Here is an 11,344-nt window from a genome sequence, read left to right as displayed (position 1 = left end):
TTTGCAGCTGTGACTTATTAAACTGATAGTTCGTATTTTTCACATCTGTCTACACCTGCTTTCTTTGGGATTGGAATTATTATATTCTTCTTGAAGTCTGAGGGTATTTCGCCTGTCTCATACATCTTGCTCACCAGATGGTAGAATTTTGTCAGGACTGGCTCTCCCAAGGCTGTCAGTAGTTCTAATGGAATGTTGTCTACTCCCGGGGCCTTGTTTCGACTCAGGTCTTTCAGTGTTCTGTGAAATTCTTCACGCAGTATCTTATCTCCCATTTCGTCTTCATCTGCATCCTCTTCTATTTCCATAATATTGTCCTCAAGTACATCGCCCTTGTATAAACCCTCTATATACTCCTTCCACCTTTCTGCCTTCCCTTCTTTGCTTAGAACTGGGTTGCCATCTGAGCTCTTGATATTCATACAAGTGGTTCTCTTCTCTCCAAAGGTCTATTTAATTTTCCTGTAGGCAGTATCTATCTTACCCCTAGTAAGATAAGCCTCTACATCCTTACATTTGTCCTCTAGCCATCCCTGCTTAGCCATTTTGCACTTCCTGTCGATCTCATTTTTGAGACGTTTGTATCCCTTTTTGCCTGCTTCATTCATTCCATTTTTATATTTTCTCATTTCATCAATTAAATTCAATATTTCTTCTGTTACCCAAGGATTTCTACTAGCCCTCGTCTTTTTACCTACTTGATCCTCTGCTGCCTTCACTACTTCATCCCTCAGAGCTACCCATTCTTCTTCTACTGTATTTCTTTCCCCCATTCCTGTCAATTGTTCCCTTATGCTGTCCCTGAAACTCTGTACAACCTCTTGCTTAGTCAGTTTATCCAGGTCCCATCTCCTTAAATTCCCACCTTTTTGCAATTTCTTCAGTTTTAATCTACAGTTCATAATTTTACATTCGTGATCTCCGCGGGAGGTATAAGTAGGGGGGAGCAATATATTCGATACCTCATCCAGAAACGCATCCTCTCGAAAGCTGGACAGCTAGCTACACCGCGATGCAGAGCGCCTCTCTTGCAGAGTCTGCCACTTGAGTTTGCTAAACATCTCCATAACGCTAACACACTTACCAAATAACCCTGTGACGAAACGTGCCGCTCTTCTTTGGATCTTCTCTATCTCCTCCGTTAACCCGATCTAGTACGGATCCCACACTGATGAGCAATACTCAAGTACAGGTCGAATGAGTGTTTTGTAAGCCACCTCCTTTGTTGATGGACTACATTTTCTAAGGACTCTCCCAATGAATCTCAACCTGGTACCCGCCGTACCAACAATTGATTTTATATGATCATTCCACTTCAAATCATCCCGGAGTGTCTGGATATGCTGTTTCGAGCCACTTACTGATTTAACGTAAGACCGGAACTTCCTAGGATTTTCTGTCAAGTCGGTACATAGAATTTTACTTTCGAATTCACTGAACGCTTCATGCATAGCCCTCTTTACACTAACTTTGACATCATTTAGCTTCTGTTTGTCTGAGAGGTTTTGGCTGCGTTTATACTTGCAGTGAAGCTCTCTTTGCTTTCACAGTAGTTTCCTAACTTTGTTGTTGAACCACGGTGGGTTTTTCCCGTCCCTCACAGTTTTACTCGGCACATATCTGTCTGAAACGCATTTTACGATTGCCTTGACCTTTTTCCATAAACACTCAACATTGTCAGTGTCGGAACAGAAATTTTCGTTTTTATCTGTTAGGTAGTCTGAAATCTGCCTTCTATTACTCTTGCTAAACAGATAAACCTTCCTCCCTTTTTTTTATATTCCTATTAACTTCCATATTCAGGGAAGCTGCAACGGCCTTATGATCACTGATTCCCTGTTCTGCACTTACAGAGTCGAAAAGTTCGGGTCTGTTTGTTATCAGTAGGTCCAAGATGTTATCTCCACGAGTCGGTTCTCTGTTTAATTGCTCAGGGTAATTTTCAGATAGTGCACTCAGTATAATGTCACTCGATGCTCTGTCCCTACCACCCATCCTAAACATCTGGGTGTCCCAGTCTATATCTGTTAAATTGAAATCTCCACCTACAACTATAACATGCTGAGAAAATGTGTGTGAAATGTATTCCAAATTTTCTCTCAGTTGTTCTGCCACTAATGCTGCTGAGTCGGGAGGTCGGTAAAAGGAGCCAATTATTAACCTAGCTCGGTTGTTGAGTGTAACCTCCACCCATAATAATTCACAGGACCTATCCACTTCTGCTTCACTACAGGATAAACTACTACTAACAGCAACACACACGCCACCACCGGTTGCATGCAATCTATCCTTTCTAAACACCGTCTGTGCCTTTGTAAAAATTTCGGCAGAATTTATCTCTGGCTTCAGCCAGCTTTCTGTACCGATAACAATTTCAGCTTCGGTGCTTTCTATCAGCGCTTGAAGTTCCGGTACTTTACCAATGCAGCTTCGACAGTTTACAATTACAATACAGATTGCTGCTTGGTCCCCGCATGTCCTGACTTTGCCCCGCACCCTTTGAGGCTGTTGCCCTTTCTGTACTTGCCCGAGGCTCTCTAACCTAAAGAACTGCCCAGTACACACCACACAACCCCTGCTACCCATGTAGCTGCTTGCTGCGTGTAGTGGACTCCTGACCTATCCAACAGAACCCGAAACCCCACCACCCTATGGCGCAAGTCGAGGAATCTGCAGCCCACACGGTCGCAGAACCGTCTCAGCTTCTGATTCAGACCCTCCACTCAGCTCTGTACCAAAGGTCCGCAGTCAGTCCTGTCGACGATGCTGCAGATGGTGAGTTCTGCTTTCATCCTGCTAGCGAGACTGGCAGTCTTAACCAAATCAAATAGCCGCCGGAAGCCAGAGAGGATTTCCTCCAATCCATAGCGACACACATCATTGGTGCCGACATGAGCGACCACCTGCAGATGGGTGCACCCTGTACCCTTCATGGCATCCAGAAGGACCCTTTCCACATCTGGAATGACTCTCCCCAGTATGTACACCGAGTACACATTGGTTTTCTTCCCCTCTCTTGCTGACATATCCATAAGCGGCCCCATTACACGCCTGACGTTGGAGCTCCCAACTGCCAATAAGCCCACCCTCTGCGACCGCCCGGATCTTGCAGACTGGGGGGCAACCTCTGAAACAGGACAAGCAGCCATGTCCAGCCGAAGATCAGTATCAGCCTGCCTGAAACTGGTTTGTCAGACAAATTGGAGAGGCCTTCCGTTCAGCCCTCCGGAATGTCTTTCGCCCCCTGCCACACCTCGAGACAACCTCCCACTCTACCACAGGTGAGGGATCAGCCTCAATGTGGGCAGTATCCCAGGCAGCCACAGTCTTAGTCCGATCAGGGGATGCGTGGGACGAGCTGGCTGTCCCCGACAAACCCCCATCCCGACCCCCACAGTGATGCCCATTGGCAACAGCCTCAAGCTGTGTGACTGAAGCCAACACTGCTTGAAGCTGGGAGCGAAGGGATGCCAACTCAGCCTGCATCCGAACACAGCAGTTGCAGTCCCTGTCCATGCTAAAAACTGTTGTGCAAAGAACGTCTGAACTAATCTACAGAGAGCACAAAAAATTCGGCACAAAATTTAAACGGTTATTAAAATACAAGATTGCCTAATAGATGCAGTAATGTTGCTACTTGCGCAGTGCTGACACACTGCTCAGCAGCGGAAGGAGACTAGGCGATTTTACACTATTCAGGTACTAAAACGCAATGCTACACTCTCAAATACTAGAATACGCCCGAATTTATGAATTAAACAATGCAAGTACCAAAAACACGCAAAGAAATTAAGAATTAAACTATGTAACAAATAAGTGAGCTCAGAGTATACGATTTGCTGCTGCAGCTGCTTATCCAACGGCGGCAGGAAGCATTGTTGAGGGACACACCTTCGAATTCGAAAAAACGAAGAAGATGTGTAGCGCCAACGGTTTCTGGGACTCGATCTTCAGAGAGGCAGTGGAGATATGTCTGCACAACAATTTAGTAAATAGGGATAGCGATTTTCAGCTCAGTGCAGCATGGAATCCCACAATTGACAAAATACATCAGGAACGCTCCGATCTGAAGGCAGTGGCGTCCGCAGACAGATTGGATAGCCACTGGGTCTCAACGCTGGTCCGCGGCACCCCCCCCCCCCCCCCACCCCTTTCTGGAGGAAGGTGATTGGCCAGCCTACAGTAACAGACGATGGCCAAGCATCTATATAGATATGCAGAACACAGCAGAACTTCGCCAGAAGATGATGGGTGCGAAACTCATTGAAATGTTGCCATGATGACGCCACCACTCGGCTGATAACCCGAGAAGAATTCATCAGTGGAATACGCCGAGAAAAAATCACAGAAGAGAAGACAGCTAAAAACAGGAACGCGGAGAAAAGGTCTACAAAATACACCATAGACAAATAGAGGTCCAGAACTAAAACTTAAATGGCCTTTGCTTTATTGCTGCGATGGGTAAAACATAAAACGTCGTCAACAGCCTGTGCATCATTTGCTAAAATGGCAGATAACTCAGACAGCAAACCGAAGTGGGAACACAAAAACTTAAAAAATGAGCATTTAGTCACGAAATGGCGGACAGTTAAAAGTTGTGTGCAATGTGTATAAAGTAGTGGGGGAGTGCCACTTAAATGACGATGGCTAAAAGGGCTGTGCCCAATACACAACCTAGTTAAAATGACGAACTTGTGGCAGGAGTGCCGAGAGGTGGTCATCCAACCTGCTGGGAGAGGCTTAATAACGTGGAACTTATTCCCATGACGGGAAGACCAGTGGTGATGCCAAAATGACACCACCTCCTGACAGAAGGCAACACATATCATTGGAGGGAACATAAGAACTAGTGGACTGAGATATGAAGACTTCAGCCTCAGTAGCGGCTTCAGCAGCCTTGTTTCCTGTCAGACTGACACGACCAGGAACCTACTTACTCAGCACAATGGCTCCATCAAGAGTGAGCAAGTGACAGTTTTCCTAAACCTGTTGCACTAACCGTGCAATGTACAGGGCACAGAGACTTTGAGGAGTGCTGAGTGACTGAGCAGATGAAAATTGAAAAGCCTGTGTTGCTGGATGTACTCCGTCGCCTGATACAGGGCAAAGAGCTCTGCTGTAAATACAGAGCAGTGTACCAGAGGCCAATACTGAAAAACATCAGCACCAATTACGAAGGCACACCCAGCATCTCAATGAGTCTGACAGCCATCAGTGTACACAACGGTACAGTTGCAAAGTTCCATGCGAATGTCGTGAAACTGAACGCGACAGAGCAAGACTGGAGTAGTGCCCTTAGGAAGTGTATAAAAGCCGAGGTGAACACGGACTGGAGTAATGCCATTAGGAAGCGAATGTAAGCCAAGGTGAACATGGGCCACCGCATGAAGCTAAGATGGTGAAGGGTTCACGCCCACCGGGAAAGTTGTAGGTAGTGTGAAGTTAAGCTTCCGGAGCAAGAGCCGAAAGTGAACTCCATGAGGTAACAGAAGAGGGATGCAACCCATACTGGCAATCAAAGGTGTCATCGAAGGAGGCACAGGAAGGTTGGCCATGCATGCCAAACAGCGTACGTATCTGCTAAGGAGAAAGTCACGGCGGTAGGACAATGGTAGTTCGACAGCTTCTGCATACAGACTCAACTGGGCTAGTGTAAAAGGTGCCAATGGTCACACAGATGCCATGATGGTGCATAGTATTGAGACAGCATAAGAGGGACGAATGTGCAAAAAAAAAAAGCACCCAGAATCTACTTTCGAATGGACTAGGGACTGGTGCAAACTGAGGAGTGCGGTTCAATCCGCACCCCAGGAAGAATCACTGAGGACACTGACTGACCATGTACAGCGATCTGCCAGGTAAGACACGAAGGACCAAGAGAGTTTCCTATTGAGCATGAGCCCCAGGAATATTGTAGTTTCAACATATGGAAGAGCAACAAGCCCAAGATGTAAACTGGTGGGAGAAACCAATTATGCCACCAGAAATTCACAAAAATGGTTTTGTCAGTGGCAAAGCCAAAGCCATTGTTGATGCTCCATGAAAAAATACAATCGAGACATTGCTGAAGACACCACTCAATGAGAGAGGTCCATGGAGAGCTGCAAATAGATGGCCAAACCGTCAACAAAAAGGGAGCTGGAGATGCCCCATGGGAGGGACAGGGCACCAATGGCGACAGCACAGCAGACGACTCTCAGGATGGAAACCTGAGGCACACTGTTTTCCTGGATAAAGGTATCTGACATGACAGAACCAACAGGGACCTTGGAAACTCTGTCTTTTATAAATTTGTCAAAGCAACTGGTCAGGCAGCCACAGAAGCCCCATGTGTAGAAAGCAGAGGATACCAGTCCTCAAGCAGGTGTGTCAAGCTTTCTCCAAATCAAAAAACATGGCCACAGTCTGGAATTTCCGCAAAAAAGCAATCATAACGTAGGTGGACAAAGTGGTGAGATGGTCAACTGCAGAATGGTGCGCTCGAAACCCATACTGTGCACTGGTTACTAAACTGCGAGACTCGAGCTACCGTACTAGCTGGGCATGAATCTCATGTCCAATCATCTTGCAAACACACCTGGTGAGAAAGATGGGGTGGTATGTAGAAGGAAGTTGGTTGTCCTTACCAGGCTTAGCTATGGGTATGACAGTGGCTTCACACCAATGTCTGGGAAACATGCCCTCTGCCCAGATGCAGTTTTACCCTTCAAGAGAAACGTGCTGTGACATCGGAATGTTAACTGTGTCTGGCCCTGGGGCAGAGAATCAGGATGAAGTGGGAGCATGATCTAGCTCCCTCATAGTAAAAAAGGCATTGTAGCATTCACGATTCTGAGAAGAGAAGGATATTGCCTGAGCCCTCTCTGCTCATTTCTGATGGAGGAAGACAGGGTGATAGTGCGAAGTGCTCGAAATTTCTGCAAAATGGCGACTTAAGGTGTTGCAGATAGCAATGACATGACGACATTGTCTGCTACTGTCAGGCCAGAAATTGGGGAATGGATCTTGGTCCCACAGAGCCATTGGAGGTTATCCCACATGACAGAGGAGGTGAATGAAATCCAGATACCTTTTTTGCTATCCTGAATAATACAATGACACTGTGCACCCATCTGTTTATAATGAATGCAGTTTACCTTCGTAGAATGAAGGTAAAAAATGTGGAGGGCACATCTCCGTGCACGAATTGTATTGCAGCATGCCTCAGTCAACCAAGGGACCGAGACACAGTGTGGTAAAGAGGAAGTGCCAGGAATGGAACATTCTGCAGTGGTATGGATAAAATTTGTAAGATGGTCCACCTGGTCATCACAAATGGGGAAATTGTGTTCGTCGAAGGTCGTCAGGAAGGCAAAAAGCCACCAGTCAGCCTTAGTAAGCTACCATTTGGTAGGCATGCAGGTGGGGTAGGAGTCGGCAAACAGATAGCACACAGGAAACGACTGCTCGAGTAGGTGTCAAAAGAATGGACCACACAAGACAATGGGCCAGATGGGCTGTGCAGAAGGATAGATCCATATGGGAATGTGGTGTGTGAAGAGTCTGAAAGGAATGTGGGTGCTCCTGTGTTAAGGTGGGAGAAGTTAAGTTGATTAAGAAGGTCAGACAAGAGGGCACATCTCTGCTAGGTTCTGGGAGAACCCTAAAGGGGATGGTGTGCATTAACCGTTTAACTGCTCTGGACGTGTTAACGCGCGCGCCTTTGTACCAGTCCCTGTGTGCTCTGAATGTGTTTACACGTGCCACCAGTCCTCCTACCTGGTACTCTGAAGGTGTAGACACGTTCAGAGTACCAGGTAGAAGGCCTGGTGGCGCGTGTAAACACGTCCAGAGCAGTTAAAAGGTTAAAGTCACTGAGCAACAGAAATGGGTGAGGTAACTGCCCAATAAGCTGGAGAAAGTCTGCCCTGGTGACATCAAAGGGAAAATGTCAGCTGAGGAAGGAAAAGGTGAATTGCAACAGCTTGAAGAGGGGTAGACAGGGAGATCAGTTGACTATGAACGTCATCCTGTATGAACAGCACGATTCTCCCATGAGATGGAATGCCAACCTCCAAGGAGTCAAAATGGACTGGGAAGATATGCGGAAGCTCAAAGCTGTCTTGAGGATGCAATTTTGCTTCCTGAAGGCAGAGTACGAGGGTATGCTGCGATTCTAAAATCAGCCATAAATCCTCTCTGTTAGATCAAAGGTTGGGAATTACCCATTACACAGTCACCTGTTATGCGTCTGACTTGTGGGCTGGCCTTCAAAAGTGCACAGGGGGAAGAAGAAAAAGAGAAACCTCAAACACTGAAGCGGGGGAAGGATAGGAGAAGGTAAAAAAAGAAAGGAAAACAGAAGGAAAAACAGTGATGAGACTGTTCTTATGTCAGCGATGGACAATGCAGAATGTTCCCAATGACACCCCAGACATGTTCCCCAAGGGAGGGGAAAAAGAATAGCACAAGGTTAGACTTGCAGCATGGAAGGGAAAAGATGCTGCAAAGGCTGGGGCCCCATGGTAGACAAGCATGAACCCACCAAAGAGTGGCAAGCCCCCTGGGAGGCTTCAAATGTGGCTTGCTGACAACAGTTGCTTCTAAGCCACTCCTTTTATAATTTATCACAACATTTGGACTTGTGGATGTAAACTCAAATTGACATTATACTAAATAGATTTTAACTTTTTCAGTTTATAAGCAGCTGATAGTGTTACCTGAAATCAGCAAGGTTTCTTAAATTCTCAGTATAAAGTAGTCTATAAGAACAGCAGCTGAGTAGTGTAAGAGGAAGATCACTGGTATTTTTTCAAGAGCATTTTCTTTTCTGTATAAAGTAATCTGAAATAGTTTCCATGATTATTGATTTGCGTAGACTGGTATCAGTCTTCAACATTTGTAATTGTACTTTAGAGAGATGTGGCTGTCATATGGCCACCCGTGGCCACTACAGACCCACGAGCCTGATGCTATGTTGCTGGTGGCAGCCACAGCAGAGCCTCACACCTGATGCCATGTTCCTGGCCTGGCAGTGAAACATCCAGCACTAAGTGTGCAGCAATCTGTGTTACACGAGCAATTGGATGACTTGGTAATAAGCATCCTTGCATCCCTGGACACAGAAACAAATGGAAGAGTTGGGAACAAATAAGTCAATAGGTCTGTATGGAATCCCAAGCTGGTTTTACAAAGGGTACACTAAGGCACTGGCCCCCTACCTAGCTCACTTATCATGAATCTCTTGCCCAGCACAAAGTTCCAAGTAACAAAAAAAAATGCAGGCAACTCCTATATATCAGGGCAAAAAGAACAGACCCACAAATTTACAGACAAATATCACTAACAAGATTTGCTGCAGAATCCTGGAACATACTCTCACTTCGGACAGAATAAATTTTCTAGAGACAGAAGTTTACTGTTATGTACAACTTCATACACAACAGAAGTAGAGTTGGGCTACAGAGTGGTGTCGCAACTGTCATAGGAAAGTTGCACAGGAGCAGTAATGATTAGTGAAAAAGTAACACAGCAAACAGAAGATTTGCTTTACTTTATCTCGAAATGTACTAGTACTCATTATAACCAATGCAGCAAGAAACAGGATCCAACTATCACAGTGCCCACAAGGAAAAGTCAAAGACCAACAGTGAACACACAGCCACGACCAGGTGGCATCTGCATAGTATGATGTTGCGAAGTGGCTCTGAGCACGAGTGGGCGGAGCTATGGACCATTTTATATAGTGATGGGAGATGGCCCTCAAAGTACAGAGCTGCTGGGCGTGTGGATCAGTGGGCGGGCATGAGTGGGTCCATCAGATCTTGCGAGACTACTATCAGCATCGGAAAGAAACTCGCAATTCTGATGCCTGTGGGAGAGTATACATACTAGGCACCAAACTGATGTCCATGAATCAGCATTGTTTTAGGAAGCATCACTCATGTGGAACTCTCTTTGCCCTTTTCTCATAAGATACACAGCAAACTATGGATGAAGGTCAACAGGGGGCTTCCACATTTCAACATTTCCAGAAAGCATTTGGTGCTGTGCCCCATTCCAGCCGTTAACGAAGGTACAAGCATGTGGAAAAAGTTTACAGATACGTGAGTAGCTCGAATATTTCTTAATTTATAGAATGCAGCATGTTTTCCTCGACAGCCAGTGTTCATCAGTGACAATGGTATACTGCCCCAGGAAGTGTGACAGGACCACTGTTATTCCAAATGTACATAAATGATTTGGCGGTCAGGATGGGCAGCAATCTGCAATTGTTTGCTGACTATTCTGTGACGTATGGTAAGTTGTCGAAAGTGAGTGACTATAGGATGATACAAGATGACTTTGACAAATCTTCTAATTGGTGTGATGAATGGCAGCTGGCTCTAAAAGTAGAAACATGTAATTTAATGCTGGTGAGTTGGGAAAACAAACCCATAACATTTGGATACAGCATTAGCCGTGTCCTACTTGACACAGTCATTTCATTTTAATATCTGGACATAACGATGCAGATCTGTACAAAATGAAACGAGGATGGAGGATTGTGGTACAGAAGGTAAATGATCGTCTTTGGTTTATTAGGAGAATTTGAGGAAAGTGTGATTCATCTGTAAAGGATACTGCTTAACGGGATGTTAGTATGATCTATTCTTGAGTACTGCTCGAATGTTTGGGATCCTTACCATGTCGTATTAAAGGAACACATCTAAAGCAATTCAGAGGTGGGCTGCTAGATTTGTTACCGGTAGCTTCATACAAATGCAACTGTTACAGAGACGATTCAGAAACTCAAATGGGAATCCCTCAAGGGAAGGCAATGTTCTTTTCGAGGAACACTATTCAGAAAATTTAGAGAGCTGGCATTTGACCCTGACTGCAAAACTATTCTACCACCTCCAACATACCATGAAGATAAAATACGAGAAAATAGGGTTCGTACAGAGCGATATAGATTTTAGTTTTTCACTTACTCTATTGCAAGTGGAACTGGAAAGGAAATGACTAGTAGTTGTACAGGACACCCTCCACTACACACCATATGGTGCCTTGTGCACCAACTATGTTAATTTAGAATTACACATTATGTATTTTTTAAATGTTTTAATTAATTAAAACTTTAGTTATCTGTATTTCTAAAAAGAAACGTTGCACAGTGTTGTTAACATGTACTAATATTACTGATTTTTAGGAAGCCCATATCTTTCTTATAACATGGATTTTTAGTGGCGTAATGACTAGTTTTGGGAATAGATGTATTTGTGAACAGATTTGGATACTTTAATATTATTTGTAACATCAAATTATTAAAATTATGAAAATTTAGTAATTTATATACAAATTCTAAAATTGGGAATCTTAGACA

Source organism: Schistocerca piceifrons, chromosome 5 (genome assembly GCF_021461385.2).
Source record: "Schistocerca piceifrons isolate TAMUIC-IGC-003096 chromosome 5, iqSchPice1.1, whole genome shotgun sequence".
Taxonomy (NCBI): Eukaryota; Metazoa; Arthropoda; class Insecta; order Orthoptera; family Acrididae; genus Schistocerca; species Schistocerca piceifrons.
This window is presented reverse-complemented; position numbering follows the sequence as displayed.